We start from the raw sequence: 19,775 nt of genomic DNA on the forward strand, positions 1-19,775 counted from the left end.
AATGGATAAACTCCTCACAGAGAGTAGCTGGGGTGAGTATTGAACCTGGGTCCCTGTAATCAGAATCAGATGTATCTCATGAACTGTATTGTTCTTCAGCAGCAGTACACTTAAACAAATATTTAAAAAGAGAGGGGAAGAATACTGAGGTAGTGTTTGTGTGTTCATTGTCCATTCGGAAATCTGAAGGCAGATGGGAAGAAGCTGTTCTTGAAATGTTGAGTGTGTGTCTTCAGATTCATGTACTTTGTCCTTGATGATAGCAATGAGAAGAGGGCATGTTCTAGTTAATGATACTTTGTGATGGGTGCTGCCTTTTTGAGGCATCATCTTTTGAAGATGTCCTGGATACTGGAGAGACTAGTGCTCATGATGGAACTGGTTGTATTTACAAGTTACTGCAGCTTTTTCTGATGGCCCCTCCATACCAGATGGTGATGCAAGCAGTTAGAATGCTCTCCAAGGTACAGCTGTAAAAATTTGCGAGTATCATTGGTGACATACCAATTCTCCTCAAACACCTAATGAAATAAAGCTGTTGCTGTGCCTTCTTTGTAATTGCATCAATATGTTGGACCCAGAGATATTGACGCCCAGGAACTTGAAACTGCTCATCCTTTCCCCTTCTTATTCCTTGATGAGGACTGGTGTTTTCCCTCAGTTTACCCTTCCAGAAATCCACAATCAATTCCTTGGTCTTACTGACATTGAGTGCGACATTATTGCTGTGACACCATTCAACCAATTGATCTATCTTGCTTCTGTATGCCTCTTCATCACTATTTGAATAGTTGTGTTGTCAGCAAATGTACAGATGGCATTTGGTCCGCTCCGGAAGAAGGGACCAAGTGTAGTGTATCTAAGTTTGCTGATGATACTAAATTGAGTGGAAAAGAAATTGTACAGAAGATATGGAGAGTCTGAAGAGAGAGATAGATAGGTTAAGTGATTGGGCAAGGGTACAATATTGATAAATGTGAGATCATCTACTTTGGAAGGAAAAATGAAAGAGCAGATTATTATTTAAATGGTTAAAAAATTGCAGCATGCTGCTGTGCAGAGGGACTTGTGCTTGTGCATGAATCACAAAAGGTTGGTTTGCAGGTGCAGCAGGCTATCAAGAAGGCAAATGGAATGTTGGCCTTCATTGCTAGAGGGATTGAATTTAAGAGCAGGGAGGTCATGCTGCAACTGTACAGGGTACTGGTGAGGCCGTACCTGGAGTACTGCGTGCAGTTCTGGTCTCTTTACTTGAGGAAGGATATATTGGCTTTGGAGGTAGTGCAGAGGAGGTTCACCAAATTGATTCCAGAGATGAGGGGGTTAGACTATGAGGGGAGATTGATTTGCCTGGGACTGTACTCACTGGAATCAGAAGAATGAGAGGAGATCTTATAGAAACATATGAAATTGTAAAAGGGATAGATAAGATAGAGGCAGGAAAGTTGCTTCCACTGGTAGGTGAGAGGAGAACTAGGGGACAGAGCCTCAAGATTCAGGGGAGTAGATTTAGAATGGAGATGAGGTGGAACTGTTTTTCCCAAAGACTGGTAAATCTGTGGAATTCTTTGCCCAATGAAGCAGTGAAGGCTACCTCAGTACATTTATTTATGACAAGATTGGATAGATTTTCTATAGTAGGGGAATTAAGAATTATGGGGAAAAGACAGGTAGGTGGAAATGAGTCCATGGCCAGATCAGCCATGAACTTATTGAATGGTGTAGCAGACTCAATGGGCCAGATGGCCTTCTCCTGCTCCTATTTTTGATGTTCTTATTTCAGCTGTTCCTTGCCACACAATCATGGGTGTAGAGAGACTGGAACAGTGGGCTAAGCACGCATCCTTGAGGTGTGCCAATGTTGACAATCGATGACAAGAAAATGTTATGTCCAATCCACACAGATTATGGTCTCCAGGTGAGGTAGTCGGGGATCCAGTTGCAGAGTGAGATACAGAAGCCCAGGTTTTGGAGCCTTTTGATCAGAACTGATAGTATGTTTGTATTGAGCCCTGAGCTGTGGTCAATGAACAGTGGACTGGCATAGGTATTAGTATTATCCAGGTGATCCAAAGCTAAGTGGAGAGCCAATGAGATTGCGTTCACTATGGACTTATTGTGGCGATAGGCAAAGTGCAGCAGGTCTAGGTCCTTGCTTAAGCAGAGTTGATTATAGCTAAGACCAACCACTCCAAGCACTCATTACAGTAGATGTGAGTGCAACTAGGCCACAGTCATTCAGGCAGCTCACCCTGTTCTTTTGGGACAGGTGAGAACTTTTGAATGCAGCAGTGAGAGGTTTAAGATGCCCTTGAACATTCACAGCAGTTGGTTGGCATAGGTTTTCAATACCCTTCCAGGTGCACCAACAGAGCCTTGCAAGGGTTCACCTTCTTGAAAGATGTTCTGATGTCAGACTCTGAGACAGAGATCACCAGATGCTGCAGGAATCTGCACAGATGTAGTTTTATTCTCCCTTTCCAAAGCATGTGTAAAAGGCATTAAGCTCATTTGCGATCGAAGCTTCAGAGCCATTCACAATGTTAGGTTTCCCTTTGCAGGATTCAATGACCTGCAAACCCTCCCAGAGCTGATGTGCATCTGATTCCTTCTGCAACCTCAATCAGAATTGCTTTTTTTTTGCCCATAAAGTAGCCTTCTGTGGGTCATACCTGGACTTTTTATAGTTCGGGATCACTGGTCTTCAATGCTACAGTTCTAATCCTCAACAGCCAACGAATCTCCTGCTTCATCCATGTCTTTTGGTTAGGGTATGTCCATTATGTTCTTAAAGGCTCACACTGATTCACTCAAGTCTTGATGAAGTTGGTGACAACTGTGGCATATTCATTCAGACGAATCCCTAAATATTCTTTAGTCTACAGAGTCAAAACAGTCCTGTAAGCACTCCTCCACCTCCCATGACCATACCTTCTTGGTCCTCACCACTGGTGCTGCAGTCTTTAGTCTCTGCCTATATGCTGGGAGTAGAAGTACAGCCAGGTGATTGGACTTTACAAAGTGTGAGTGTGAGATGGCACGGTAAGCAATCTTGATGGTGATTTAACAGCAGTCGAGTGTGTTGGCTCCTCTGGTTCCACAGCTGATATGTTGGTGATAGTTGTTCAAGCTAACCTGGTTGGAATTTCCCACAATGATTGGGAAGGCATCAAGGTGTGCAGTTTCATGCCTGCTGGTTAAGTTGATCAGCAGTTCTAGGGCCTGTCTGATGTTGGCTTGAAGTGAAATGTACATTGCTACCATAATGATAGCTGAAACTCCCACAGCAGATAAAATGGTTGGCAGTTGACCACTAGATTTCCAGGTTGGGTGAGCAGGACTGAGATAGAACTGGTACATTTATGCACCACAATAATTTAATTATAAAGTGCATTAAAAGCCTGAGCTGTCCTGCAATTGCAGAGAATTGTATCACTGAACCCATTGTATCAGAGAACCCATTGAATTGTATCACTGTGTCTGAAATGGTGGGGGTTAGCCATGTTTCCATGAAGCAAAGTACACAGCATTCCCTGATGTCCCTCTGGTACAGCAATCTTTCTCCAAGGTCTTCAATTTTATTTTCCAGAGACTGCATTTTTGCCATCAGGATTGACAGGAGAAGAAGTCTAAGAACTCTATGTTTCAATCGGGTAGACCGGCATGACATCCTCTCTTTTCATTTTCTTAAAGGGGAACTGCACTTGCATCCTGAGTCTGCCGTCCAAGATTTGTCGGCTTTGAATATGAATAGATTTTTAAACATCTTAAAAGCTGCTGCTTACTAAAATATCCATGGCTGTGACTGTAGATTCCAGCTGTGGTAATAGAAACACAGAAAACCTACAGCACAATACAGGCCCTTCGGCCCACAAAGTTGTGTTGAACATGTCCATACCTTAGAAATCTTAAATGGAAATAATTGATGATTCCCATCGGAGTTGTACACAAACAGTCACCATTTAATGCACCATCTTGAATGCTACGTTTAATATAGCAGTGCTAACTGTTGCAGCATCATGCTTTCAGTTTTCCTTTAAAATATCTTCAGTTCTCATAAAACTCTTATTCATTAAAATGCAGTGAGAGGGAGGGATTATTCTCACTGTATGTAGAACTAGGGATGAAGGATTATCGTCACTGGGTCATAGTGATACAACATAGAAACAGACCCTGCAGCCTAGCAAGTACTCACTGATCATCAGCTGTCCATTTACACTAACATTGCACTAATCCCATTTTTATACTCCCATCCCCACATTCTCACAAACTTCCTCCAGACACAAAACTATTAATGCAGAATTTTCACTTAGAATGAGGGGAAAGGTTTGGAGAGATTTGAGTAGTTGAGATGGAAAGCATTTAAAGAAAATGTAATTCGCATCGAAATCTGGTGGCTTGAGGCAGGTGGGGAAGTGGATTTATTTTTTGGATTAATAATGCTAACAGGTCTTCCATTTCATGTAAATTAATGAAACTAATTACCATAAGAAAATCTACACAACAGTAAACGAGTAATCTAGTTAGAGTCTTGATTGGTCACGGCATGAAGGAATATGGGGAGAAGGCAGGAGAATGGGGCTGAGAGGAAAGTTGGATCAGCCATGGTAGAGCAGACTAAATGGACAAATGGCTTAGTTCTGCTCCTATATCTCATAGTGTTATGGTCTTAACAGGAGTCAGTATGGATTTAGACAACCTCCTATACATTCTCTTGGAAGCAGCAACTTAGATGATCAATACAGTGGTTAACCTTGCAGCAGAGGAGCCAAAAATACTTGAATCATTCAAGGATTGACTGGAGCCTAGAGGCGTGTTGTTGGGCAGTCTCTTTTGAATTGAGAATGACTGAATGGCCTTCTTTATCCATAATTAATTGTGTTATCCAAATTTTCTATTTGGCTTGACAAGGTAACTGTAAAATTTGTGTTTGCATGCTTGGGATGTCTTGGACGTTCTTATCTCAGGCCCTTAGTGACAGAGGTGAATGTTCTTCACCCAGGGGTAATGAAACTTGGGAGTTTACTACCCAAGAGTTACTGACTATTTTTAAGAAAGTGATCAATAAATGTATAAACATTAAAAGAATCAAGGGATATAGGGTTACTACAAGAAAATAATGTTGTGGTAAAAGGTAAACTATGATCTTTTTGAATAGCTGAGCCATCACAAGGCTCCCAACTGCTTAGTTTTGCTTCTCTTTCATACAGTAATATGTTCTAATGTAAGCCATTTGTTTGTGTTGTGTGCAGTAAGAATCCAATTTAATTTTGGCATAGATAGTTTCCCTTACTGGCACACGTTACATGAAATCTTCTTAATCTGCCCACTAAGAAAATGAATCAATATTTAAGTGTTGACAATTTGTAGGAATACTAATATACTGGTGCCAAATTTCACCATTCATAGCGACAAAGTCATTAATGCTGGCACTGAACTTTCTGCCTTAGTCCTGGGAAAAGGTAACCAGACTAACTGGCAGCATCAGAAGGGCTGCTAACGAAAAGGGAAGGAAATTAGTCTACTGCTAAGACACCAACATAACTTTCAGGTATCAATGGCCAATTGATATCAAGCACAGAATATCGCAATCAAGGATCAATTCATTCAAGACTGTAGGACTAAGTAGTGAGGCCAGGATTATTGCACAACCCAATTAAACTAAGTGGCTTGCTCAGGCATGTCAGAGAGTAGTCTGTGTTTATCTATTGGTATTAGCAAGCTGCTTAGCAGTGTTTTACAAAACTCTTAAAGCTATTTTTTGCCTTTTGAAAAGAGCACAATCAGCTTCTTGTAATGTCACACTGTTTTAGGAATAAATGGGCATGTCTCATTAAGTTTCTTACCAGATAGCCTCACTGCTCTGACTTCAGGTAATAATCACCATGCAACACTTTTCCAATTTCTGTGAGAGTTGATGAGGAATACTCATGAGGCAGTCAGCAGAGTTTACTTGGGGGGGGGGGGGGGGGGGATGCTGGGGCAGTGATTGCAGTGGTGAAAAAGAACTGTGCAGGCCAACAGCCATGACAGCAACATCAACAAGGAGATCTTTCCCTTGGACATTTACCCTTAAATTGTGCGTATTAAAGGCAGTACAGAAAATGTGAATGACGATATAATTGAGAGGATAAGGAAAATTTCAGCATGAGTGGAAATGGTTGGGGATGGACAAGATAATACAAGCAGGAACTTAGGGAAGGGAAAAAAGATATTACATGCAGCAGGGATATTAAAGTAGCAAGAATAAACAAAAATCACTATCTTCTATATATTTTATAGATCATTGACAGTATCTGAAGTATGTGGGATTGCCAAAGGCTGTGTCACACTTAACAACAACATTGCCCCTTAGCAGGAAGTTGGGAATCCAGTGAATTGAGCATATGATCCAGGCTGACATCACCGTGCAGCACTGAGGGAATGCCAGGCTGTCAAAGTTGCCTTCTATCAGATGAGATCATTAACAGAGACCTCATCCACTCTCAGGTGGAGGTGCATATATTTTGAAGAAGTGGTGAGGTGATTTCCTCATTTCCTTACCCAACTGTATCTCTTTACTAGCATTTAAGTAAAAATAATTTGTAGATATAGAGCAGGGTAATTGGAGTAATAGTACTAGTCTACCAGAAGCCAGCATAGATTCAACGGATCAAATCATCTCCATCTGCTCTGTAACAATTCAATATCTGTCCAAAATCTCTAAAATAAATGGATTAGTGGATGGAGAGATGAGGATATTAAGCTTCCACCCAGAGACGGTAACTGAAAGGTTGAGCAGGGCAGATTTCCACCTGAACAAGAATGGACTGATATACTTGGGAAAAGATTTTCGACTGCTGCATAGGTGGATGGCGGGGGAGAGGTTAAACTAAGAGTTGCCAGGGATGGGAACCAGAGGTCAGATCAGATCATACAGTGGTTGTGGGAAAAGATGTTGTTAAGCCAAAGTCAGGAATCGAAAGTTTGAGTATGGTGCAATTAAGTTGCATCTAGTTCATTGCAAGGAGTATTGCAGGTAAGGAAAATGAGTTTAGAGTCTGGATCAGCAGAAAGAATTATGATATTGTGAGACATTAGTGAGACATGGATGCAGGATGGGCAGGACTGGCAGCTCAATGTTCCGAGGTTCCATTGTTTTAGACATGATAAAGGATAAAGTATTAAAAAGGAAAGAATTAACTTATTATCAGAGTAAAGACAGGACAGACTCTCGGGTTCATCTACTAAGGCTATAAGGGTGGAATTGAGGAAGAAGAAAGGGGTGACCACATTATAATGGGATTATATTATAGAACTCCCAATAGTCAGCAGGATTTAGAGGAGCAAATTTGTAAAGCAGATAGTTGCAAGAAAGATGAGGCTATGATGGTAGGAGATTTTAACTTTCCACCTATTGACTGGGACTCCCATAGCGTAAAAGACTGAATGAGATGGAGTTTGTCAAATGTATTCAGTGTAGATGTGTAGTGAGGAATATATTGACTGCCTGCATTACAGTCTGGTATGATCTCACCAATTCCCTTGAATGGAAAATCTGACAACAAGTAGTGAATATAGCCCAGTCTATCATAAGTAAAGCCCTCACCATCATTGAGCAAATCTTGACGAAACCTCCACCACCTAGACCATGCTCTCTTCTCGCTGCTGCCATCAGGAAGAAGGTACAGGAGCCTCAGGACTCACACCACCAGGTTCACAAACAGTTATACCCCTTGATCATCAGGCTCTAAGATCAAAAGGGATAAATTCACTTAACTTCACTTGCCCCATCAGTGAAATGTTCCCACAACCTATGGACTCACTTTCAAGGATTCTTCGTCTCATGTTCTCAATATTTATTATTTACTTACAATTATTATTTTTCTCTTAGTATTTGCACAGTTTGTCATCTTTTGCACACTGGTTGAATGCCCAAATTGATGCAGGCTTTCGTTGATTCTGTTATGGTTATTATTCTATTATGAATTTATTAAGTACGGCTGCAAGAAAATGAATCTCAGGGTTGAATATGGTGACATATATGTACTTTTATAATAAATTTACTTTGAACTTTTGAAAGTTTACTATATTGGTATAGAGAGGTCCCAACAAGACAGTGTATGATGCTAGATCTCCTATTAGGGAACAAGACAGGGCAAGTGACAGTGATCACAATTCTATTAGATACAAAATAATTATGGAGAAAGTTAGGACTAGTCTTTGGATTTTGTTTCTAGATTGGATAAAGGCCAATTTAGATGGCTTCAGAAAGAATTTGACAGGTGTGGATCGGGATAGGTTTTTTTTTCTGGCATAGGGACACCTAGTAAGTGGGAGACTTCTAAAGTGAAATATTGAAAATACAGTATATTAATGATTTGGATAATGTACAAACTGGATCAGCAAATTGCAGATGACTCCAAGACTGGAGGTGCAGTGAAAAGTGAATAAGGTTTTCAATGCTTTTAGTGGGATCTGGATCAACTGGAAAAATAGGCTGAAAATTAACAGATGGAATTGAATGCAAACAAGTGTGAGGTGTTGCACTTTGGGAGGATAAGCCAGGGTAGGACACAGTGAATGACTGAGCACTGAGGAGTGCTGTAGGGTAAAGGGATCTAAAAATACAAATACAAAATTTCTTGAAAGTGGCACCACAGGTAGATAGAGTCATAAAGAGAGCTTTTGGCAAATTGGCCTACCAAAAATATTCATTCCCCCCCCCATAAGTTTTGTGTTTTACTGTTTTACAACATTGAATCACTGTGGATTTAATGTGTCTTTTTTAACACTGATCAACAGAAAAAGATTCTTTTTGTGTCAAAGTGAAAACAAATCTCTACGAAGTGATCTAAATTAATAACAAATATAAAATACAATAATTGATTGCATAAGTATTTACCCCCTTCAAGTCAGTATTTAGTAGATGCACCTTTGGTAGCAATTACTGCCTTGAGTCTGTGAGGATGGGTCACTATCAGCTTTGTACATCTAGACACTACAATTTTTTTCCCCATTCTTCTTTACAAAACTGCTCAAGCTGTCAGACTGGAAGGGGATTGTGAATGAACAGCCCTTTTCGAGTCCAGCCACAAATTCTCAATTGGATTTAGGTCTGGACAATGACTTGGCCACTCCAGGAAATTTTTTTTTGTTTTTAAAAGCCATTCCTGTGTAGCTTTGGCTTTATGTTTGGGGCCATTGTCTTGCTAGAAAATAAATCTTCAGAGTGGCAGTTCTTTTGCAGACTGTATCATGTTTTCCTCCAGGATTTCTCTGTATTTTGCTGCATTCATTTTACCCTCTACCTCCACAAGCCTTCCAGGGCATGCTGCAGTGAAGCATCCCCAAAGCATGATTCAGCCACCACCATGCTTCATGGTAGGGATGGTTTGTTTTTTATGATACGTGGTATTCGACTTATGCCAAACATAGCATTTAGCCTGATGGTCAAAAAGCTCAATTTTGGTTTCATCAGACGTAGAACCTTCTTCCAGCTGACTTCAGTCTCCCACATGCCTTCTGGCAAACTCCAGCCAAGATTTCATATGAGTTTTTTTTTCAAAAGTGGCTTTTTCTTTCCCACTCTCCCATAAAGCTGTGACTGATGAAGCACCCGGGCAATAGTTGTATGTACATTCTCTGCCATCTCAGCCACTGAAGCTTATAGTTGTCATAGGTCTCTCAGCGGCCTCCCTCACTAATCCCTCCTTGCAGTTTTTGAGGACAGCTTGCTCTAGGTAGATTTACAGCTGTGCCATATTCTTTCCATTTCTCGATTATTGACTTAACTGTACTCCATGGGATATTCAGTGACTTGGAAATTTTCTTGTACTCACCTCCTCACTCCTGCTTGTCAATAACCTTTATGTGGAGTTGCTTGGACTGCTCTTTTTGTCTTCATTGTGCAGTTTTTGCCAGGATAGTGACTCACTAGCAATTGGACCTTCCAGATACAGGTGTATTTTTACTACAATTAATTGGAACGCCTTGACTGCACACAGTGATCTCCATTTAACTAATTATGTGACTTCTAAAACCAATTGGCTGCATCGGTGATGATTTGGTGCCTCATATTAAATTTATACAGCCAATTATTTTGTGTTTTATCTTTGTAATTAATTTAGGTCACTTTGTAGAGATCTGTTTCCTCTTTGACACAAAAGAACCCTTTTCTGTTGATCAGTGTCAAAAACGTCAATTTAAATCCACTGTGATTCAATGTTGGTGTTGGCGCATGGACTAGTGGGCAAGGCATCAGACTAGTAACCTGAAGGTCACTGGTTCGAGCCTCAGCTGAGGCAGCGTGTTTGTGTCCTTGAGCAAGGCACTTAACAACACATTGCTCTGCGACGTCACCGGTGCCAAGCTGCATGGGACCTAGTGCCCTTCCCTTGGACAACATCGGTGGCGTGGAGAGGGGAAGGCCTGCAGCTTGGGCAACTGCCGGTCTCCTATACAACCCTGCCCAGGCCTGCGCCTGGAGTTTCCAGGCGCAGATCCATGATCTCTCGAGACCGACGGATGCCACCACCACGATTCAATGTTGTAAAGCAATAAAACATGAAAACTTCCAAGAGGGGCAAATACATTTTATAGGCACTGTAAATCAGAATATTGAGTATAGGACTTGGGATGTTATGCTGAATTTGTAAAGGCATTAGTGAGGCCTAACTTGCAGTACTGTGCAATAAGATTGAAAAAGTACAAAGAGAATTTACATGTATGTTACCAGGACTTGAGGACCTGAGCTACAGGGAAAGGTTGCATGGATTAGGACTTTTTCCATGGAAGATTGGAGAATGAGAGGATATTTGCTAGAGGTATACAAAATTATGAAGGGTATAAATAGGGTAAATGCAAGTAGGCTTGTTCCACTGAGGTTGGGTGAGATTAGAAATAGAAGTCATTGGCTGAGGGTGAAAGATGAATTATTTCAAGTCAAGTGTATTGTCATTTAACTATATACATGTATACTGTCAAACAAGACGCGTTTCTCTGGACCAGGATGTAAAACACAGTAGTACACATAACACACAATAACTTAAGAAAGTAAGAATAAAATCTAAAAATGAATTATGCACTGAGGGAAGAAACTGCTCCCCATCCTGACCATTTTAGTCTTTGTGCATCGGAGTCTACTGCCTGATGGTAGAAAGTCAAAGGATGGGTGTTATCCTTGGTAATACTAAGAACCCTGTGTATGCAGCGCTCCTGATAAATGCCCCCATGGATGGTAGGGAGACCCCTATGACCCTCTCTGTTGTTCTTATAGTCCTTTGTAGGGACTTCCAGTCCGATGCTCTGCTGCTCCCATACAAGATGGAGATGCATCTTGTAAGGTCGCTCTCAAAGGTCCTTCTGTAAAATTCAGTTAGATTTCGGACCTTGTTTGCCTCAGTCTCCTTAGAAAGTGTAGGTGCTGCTGTGCCTTATGCAGGAAGGTGATATACTAAGGGACCAGGTGAGATCATGTATGATGTGAACTCCCAGGAACTTGGTACACTTAACTCTCTATAGAGGAGCCATGTATGCACAGAGGGGGAAGGTTCATCTACACCTTCCTGAAGTCCACAATTAATTCCTTGGTCTTCTCCATGTTCAGACTTGGGTTGTTGTTCTGACACTAGTTAACCAGCCACTCCATTTCCTCTCTGTACTCTGAATCGTCATCGTTGTTGATGAGGCCAACCACTGCGGTGTCATCCGCAAACTTGGTTTGAACTGAATCCTGTGACACAGTCATGTGTCGGCAATGTGAACAGCAGCAGGCAGTGCTCAGCATAATGGGACTAGGGACATTGCCTCCCACACAAACTGACTGTGGCCTTTACCTTAAGAAGTCTTGGATCCAGTTACAGAGGGAGGTGTTGAGACCCAGCGAGGAAAGTTTCTCCACCAGTTTCTGGGGTATGATGGTGTTAAATGCCAAAATGAAGTCCATAATCAGCTGCCTGGCATATGAGAGCTCATTTTCAAGATGGGACAAGACAGAGTGGAGGGCAGAGGCTATAGCATCATCAGTGGATCAACTCAAGTGATAGGCAAACTAGGAAGGGTCTAATGTAGCAGGGAGAAAGGCTTTAATACACTCTATGACCAGCTACTCAAAGCATTTCATAATGGTTGATGCTACCGGACGATAGTCTTTTAGACAGGTTACTGTCACCTTTGGCACTGGAGTGATGGTTGCTGCCTTGAAAACTGAGGGGACAATGGACTACTTCAGAGAGATGTTGAATATATCCATCACACCTGCAGTTAGCTGGGCTGCATAGTTTTTCAGAACCCAACCCGGTATGTTATCCAGGACCGCAACTTTGCATTTAAGAGGAACCTGCGGGGGAGTATCTTCATTCAGAGGAAGGTGCAAGTATGGAACAAGCTGCCAGCAGAATTAATGGATGTGGGTTCAATTTCATCACTTAAGAGAAGTTTAGGTATGTGCATGGACAGGAGGAATATCGAGGGGTATGTTCTAGGTGCGGGTTGATGGGACTAAGCAGAATAACAATTTGGCATGGACTAGATGGGCCGAAGATCCTTTTTCTATGCTGTTGTGCTCTATGACTCAATGACTCTATAACTTTAGTAATTTATTTCTTTGCTGTCTGCAGAATCTTATTGTGCATAAATAAGCTGCCAAGTTCCCTGTTTTAGAGTAGTAACAACAGCAATTCATTGCTTCTAAAGCACTTCAGGATGTCTTGGGCTTGTGAGGGGTGCAATAGAAATGCAAGGGATTAATTTCCTTTCATTAAGAGCATTAAAACTTTCTACTAAAAGAAAGCTGTTTATTTTGGTTGCCTCTGAGTCCATCAGCTTTTTGGAAGCTGCTTCTAGTTTCCTAGGTTAATGTGTACAAAACTGCATCGATATAAATGTCAAGTGTGACAGGATTTATATTAAAAAAAAACCAAAGGGTAGCTTTTATTTTGGGAGGGGGAAGTATTTTAGACATGCAGCACATGATTCAATTCTCAATCTTTGCCGCTTTGATTCGGTAGTTTTGAGCAATAGCTGAGTGGTGGCCTTTTAATGCTTTGGCCTGTTCAGATCTAGAGACCAAAAGCCATCGGCGTGACCCATGTCCTACCTGTAGCCAATGCAAAAAACAAAATATTTTCCTTAATCCCAACCCTTGACTGCAAGTTATCGTGTTACCCACATTGTGAATGGCCTCTATTTTCCTACTGAATTGAGGCACTTTTAAATGTACAATGCAAGTTATGTCTTATGCCAGCTGAACAGTCAGCCTTTGCGAAGGGCCATAGCAACATTTAATGAATGTATTTCAGTTTTTCTCTGCTGCTTTCTCAGAAGGTGCTTTTGTGTGAGAACAGCTTGCTTAAAAAAAACACCTCAAACTGTTAATATAAAAATGCATTTAACTCCTTCTGGTGCTGTGAGATCTGATTTAAAATTTATTTTTCTCCCCCCTGTCTTGTGGGGGTTTTCATGAATGTAAAAAAAAAAATCAGGCACTCATTTTTTTTTATATAAAGGACGACTGGTGTGAGGGTAGAGAGCAGTGTGAGCTGGGTTACCAGTACAAGACTCCCTAATATGGAATCATGGATCACATTACAATGGAACCAACACTGGTGCTTGTCAGGGGCAGTAGCAGATGCCCTCAAGTCTACGTGTCCATTCCCGGCAGTCAGTCCAGGCTCAGGCAGGGGATTGGCTTAGTTCAGGAGCCCAAGGATCACTGAATCTTTGCACAGGGGAGGAGGGGGGGGCATACTTAGAGACATAAAAAACGGCGGCCAACATCGGGGTCTGGATTGACGTTGATCAGGGAGGAGACCAGAAGGCAAAATTAGGAGTGGCAGCTGTCAGACTTTCTGAAGCACTCCTGTGTCTGCACTCAATTGCTTCACAGGTTGGAAGGTTTTCCCTAACTTCAGCCAGTGCAAGAGGAATGAACTGACTACTTCAGGGGAAACCAGTGCAGAAGGAGCCTCCGACAAACTCTAAGCAGTTATTGTGCACATTTAAAAGGGCTAAGGCCCTCTTCATGGAAGATAAAGGTCTATTTGTTTATTTTACATAGTCTAATAGGTGGCATATTTTAGGGGTGAACTCTGCATGTATTTCCTCCTGCTTCCATGTCCAGGACTTAATAAATGCAGTTATATAACACAGAAAATAGTAAATGCCTGCAAAGGGCTGCCATAGTGATGTTTAAGAGGCTGCTAGAGAGACAAGAATACGCAGAGAATTGAGAGGAATGGATCATGTTAAGGCAAAAGAGATCCATTTTAATTCAGCACCATGGGCTGAAGGGCCTGTTCCTGTGCTGAACTGTTCTGTGCACTATGTTCAATGTTCTCAGTGCTTCCCAGTTCAGTGTTCCTTTTCCAAAGTACAGCCTGAATAATATTAGCTGTTCTCTTTCATCAGCTGGGAATGCCCTAGCCTATTCTCCATTCATGCTGATCTTCCATTACAGATTACTGAAAGAAAATGAAAGCAGGAACCCTATCTGAAAGTTTTACTACTTTATTGCCCTGAGTTACTGATTATTGTAGCCTCACTACAACCCCATTTGAATCCGTCCAATTAATGGAACCAAGATGAAGTGACGTTAACCATATATTGTGACTATCTAGGACACAGACTCTATTTGGGACTTAATCATGGATGAGCCTGTCCTTACTATCAAAGTTTCTCATGGGAATGACTTGCAGAATGATGAGCCTTTTATGATCCAATTGAGCAAACTATGTTTCTTTACCTTAAGTATAAAACACACACCTTCCACTGGTAAAGTTCAGAGTTCAAAGTGAATTTATGATCAAAGTATGTGTAAATTATATAACCTTGAGATTTGTCTGCTTACAGGCAGCCACAAAACAAGAAACCTGAAAGAATTCTATTCAAAAAGACCAAGGCATAGAGAAAAAAACAAAGCAAGCATCAGCATTCAGAACAAAACTGAGTCCATAAACCCATAGCCCAGAGTCTCAGTCTCAGTTCCTTACACAGAGGGGCAAATCACCGCAAAGCTAGCAGACACTAAGCACGATACACAACACAGCCCCTCAGCACCGAGGAGAGTGGAGTAAAGCGTCACGGAGCAGAACCGGCTTGACCCTCATCTGGGATCCCACATGGCACCCTGCCTTTCAGTCCATCTGGCCCGGATGGAAAAGGTTGCCGGGGTGATGGCGGAAGCAGATACACTAGTGATATTTAAGAGGCTGCGAGATAAACACAAGAATATGCGGAGAATCAAGAGATATGGATCATGTTGAGGCAAAAGAGTTCTATTTTAAATCAGCATCATGGGCTGAGGGGTCTGTTCCTGTGCTGAACAGTTCTACCCTCTATGTTCCATAATTCTGTAATTCTGGCCCATTTAAATTGTCTAAGCACCAAGTCATTCCCCGCACTCAGACCAGGGCCCCGCCACATTGATACACTCTGGGCCACTTCTGGTTCATACTCGACCTTTCCAAATCGGCCCAGTGCTTAGATGGATCCAGCTGTCCTGAAGAAGGGTCTTGGCCCAAAATGTCAACTGTTTATTCATTCCATAGAAGCTGCCTGACCTGCTGAGTTCCTCCAGCATTTTGTGTGTGTGTGTTGCAAAGAATGTAAGGACAGTTTTTGCAGTGTTGACTGTTTGGATGTTCCACCAGAAACCACTTTACTTATCTACTTCACTACAAGGCTGTAACTAGCACAAATAATCCATTACAATGACAATGAGATAAGTTTTAGATTTCAGGGTCGGTTACAAATGGTGGTCTAGTGGAATCAGCACTGGACTCTGAGGCGGATGGTCCTGATTTTCAGCCAGGTCCCAAGCTGAGCAGCAGCAGTATCTGCAAGGAAGAAAGGCAGAGCAAATCTACTTCCGCGTCTCGCCACAAAAACCTTACGGGCAACTACACTATCTAAAGGGTTGTTGTGAGTCAACGGCGACTCAACAACAATGAATGTTTCTTTTTGAAAGACTGTTAGCTGTGATATGGATGACCTCAAGATTTACAAAGGATAGAACAAGAGAGGTCAGCCATGTGTGCAGACCAGGGAGGAGAAGGCGAGCGGTGACTACGATGGTGCAGGGTATTGGCAGAGTTCAGCAAAAAAATGGACTTTTCAGAATGTAAAACCTGTCAAGAAACCATTGGATTAGATGGATCTGCAGTTGACAAGTATATGGGTAAATATATCTGGAGCAGATGGGCCAAGGCAGGGACCAGTTTTAATCCTGAGCTGAGTAACTGTCTGTCCTAGGTAGATTTCTGGTAACTGTTATCTTGTAATCTGTCCTTTTCCTACAATCTGGAGATCATCACTAGCTTGTGAACTACCGCTCTCCTGTGGAGAGCAAATGACTGAATTTGTTGACATATGCTTAACATGAGTTGAACAATCAAGTGCTTGTAATATGCTTGCATTTATATAATGCTTTATCATGTTTAAACATCCTTGGAGCACTTCATGCAAAGAATCACTTTTGAAGTGCAGTGATTGTAGTTGGACTGACAAATGTGGTAGCCATTCCACGCCTGCAACATTCCCTAAATAGCAGGCAGAGGAATCCAGTCAAGCTGTTTTGTTTTGCCGCTATTGATTGAAGGAGGAATTTGGCGTGGTCACTGGGAAAGCCCCCTGTTCACTTTCAGCTAATGCTGTGGGACCTTCAATTAATCATTGGACTTGGCAGACAGGCCGTCAGTATCATGTCTCATCTGAAGAACGGTCTTACAGCAGTACCTTCTCAGTTGTACACTGGAATGTCAGTTTAAAGAGTGAGCTCAAATGAATTTAAAAGCGCAAACACGAGGAAATCTGCAGATGCTGGAAATTCAAGCAACACACACAATATGCTGATGGAATGCAGCAGGCCAGGCAGCATCTATAGGAAGAAGTAGAGTCGACGTTTCGGGCCGAGACCCTTCGTCAGGACTGATGAAGGCTCAAATGAATGTATCCTGGCCTTCACGTTGTTGTGGATACTGTCAACTGTGTACAGATTACCCTCAAAGCTCACCAAAGAAATAAAGTAGTTTTTACACGACTTGCCAAATCTGTGCATTTATTACAAAAATTAGGTAGCCATCTTTGGAAAATTAGACAGAGCAGCAACAGTAGGCCACTTGGCCATTCAAACACTAGTTACCAATCCCATGTCTGATTTTCAGCCATCTCAACATAATTTTCCTAGCCTTTTCTAATATTCCTTTATTTCTCTAATCTCCAGAAATCTATCAATTCTTGTTTAGAAAGTTTTCAGTATCTGAGTCTTCACAGCACACAGGAGTAGAGAATTCCAAGGATTCACCATCCCAAGTGATTTCAGTCCAAATGACTTTATTTTGTCCTCCGGTTCTAGATTCATCAGCAAGGGAAACCTCTCAGTCAATCACTCAGAACTTTGCAAGTTTCAATCAGGTCAACTCATCTTCTATATGCTAGAGAATACTGGCTTAGCCTAATCAATGTTTTCTCATTTGACAGACCCATTATGCCTGAAATCAGTGTGATGAATCATAAAAGCCCACAGTACAAACAGTACAATGGGATTAGTGAGGAAGGGTAAAAGTATTGGTATGAAAGCGATAGGCTGAATGGCCTATTTTCCGTGCTATACAACTCCATCACTCTATGACTATAATTTTTACATTTGCTCCATACCAAATTTATCTCTCTTTAGGAAATTGTACACAGTACTCTCACAAAAGCCCTAAATAATTGTCAGACATCCACAGTGAAATCCAAGGCCAAGATACATTTACCTTCCCAATTGCCTTTTGTACCTGTATATTAGCTTTCAGTGATTTGTATACAACATTGGGTCAAATTTTCCCAATCTCTTACAACTTTAAAAAAAAACCTCAACATCTGTTTTTTCTACTGAAGAGGATACCTTCATTTTTTCACATTGTCCTTCATGTGCAATGTTGTTGTCCATTCACCTGGCTTGTCAACATGCCATTGAAGCTACTTCACCATATCATCACCCAGTGAATTCCTATTTAGCTTTATGTAGTCATACAGCATGGAAACAACCACTGAGTCTCACTATCAAGCATCCAATTAATCAATTCCATCTTATTCCTATTAATTTCCCCACACCCTACGGGCAATTAACAGTAGGAAATTAACCTACCAACCTTCATGTCTTTGGATGTGACAGGAAACTGAAGCACCCAGGGAAACCTGTATGGTCTAAGGGAGTATGTGCAAACTCCACACAAATATCTTCCAAGAGCATGATCGAATCTAGTTGCTGGTGTCGCAAGGCACTGGCTCGATGAGCTCTGCCACTGTGCCAATCAAATTGCAAACTTTGAATTTGACTTCCTTTGCCAAATTGTTGCCTGAGATTGCAAGTAGTTGGGGTGAATTATTGATCTGTGCAGTACACTACTAATTACAATCTTATCAGTCCACTAAGAACTTGTGTATCTTGTTTTCTATTTGTTAACCATTTCTCAATACATGTCTGTATTTCTACCGCAGTTCCATTGATCATTAATCTCTTGTGAGGGACTTTATCAAAAGCTTTCTGAAAACCAAAATACACCAGATCCATTGGTTCTCTATCAGCTTCTCTTTTTTAAAAAAAAACTCCAATTACGTAATCAAACACAATTTCTCTTTCATAAAACCATGTTAACTCTGCTCAATCATATTACTATTATAAGTGTCTTGATATCATATCTGTTGTGATATATTCCAGCATTTTCCCATCTATTGATGTAAGGCAAATGGGTGAACAGATTTCAACATTCTCTTTCCTTCCTTTCTTAAATCTGCACTCTAGAATTTATAGACATTAAAGATGGTAATGAGAGCAATTCAGTATCTTTATCGACAGCTCTTGCAAAACCCTGGTATGTAATCATTGAGTCCTTGGCATTTATCAGTTTCCAGGCTTATTATGCTTTTGGATGGTAGTTATTTATTTATGAGCACTTTTCCTTATTTACACTAGATCTTGGTTCTCCACATAATTAGTGCCTTCCACCATTAATTCAATCATAAGGCATGTGTTCAATTCCTCTGCTATTTCTTTGATTCTCATTATAAATTCCCATTGCTAGTCTTTGCCCTTTTATATATCTACAGAAGCAATTACAGGCTGGTGTTCTGTTTCCCAGAATGTAAAATAGTTAGAAATGTATATGCTTGGTGATTATGACATGCCCAAATCAAAAGCTGTGGATGAACCAGGGGATTTGTAGTCTGCTAAGGACTACATCTCTGGCCTTCAAGACTGGTAATCCAGAACAACACAAGAAGTCCAGGTACATCCTACAGATGGCTATTCTGAAAGTGAAAACACAATTCCACTTGAAGTTAGAGACAAAATCACATTATCTTTGACAGGGTTTGCAGGTCATTGTTTCCTACAAGCCGAAACCTAACATCTTGAATGGCTATGATATTTCACTCCAGATGAACTCAACATCTTTTATGCACACTTTGAAAGGGAAAATAAAACTACACCTGTGAGAATCCCTGCAGTATCTGGAGACCCTGTGACTTCTGTCTCAGAGGCTGACGTCAGAACATCTATCAAGAGGGTGAACCTTTGCAAGGCATCAGGCCCTGTTGGTGTACCTGGTCGGGTATCGAAAGCCTTTGCCTACAAACTGGTGAGAGTCTTCAAGGGCATCTTCAATCTGTTGCAGTCAGAGGGTCCCACCTGTTGTTCAAGAGGGTGAAAATCACACCAGTTCCCAAGAAGAGCAGGGTGAGCTGCCTCAATGACTATCACCTAGCTGCACTCACATCAACTGTGATGAAGTGCTTTGAGAGGTGGTCATAGC

Source organism: Hemitrygon akajei, chromosome 29 (genome assembly GCF_048418815.1).
Source record: "Hemitrygon akajei chromosome 29, sHemAka1.3, whole genome shotgun sequence".
NCBI classification, from domain to species: Eukaryota; Metazoa; Chordata; class Chondrichthyes; order Myliobatiformes; family Dasyatidae; genus Hemitrygon; species Hemitrygon akajei.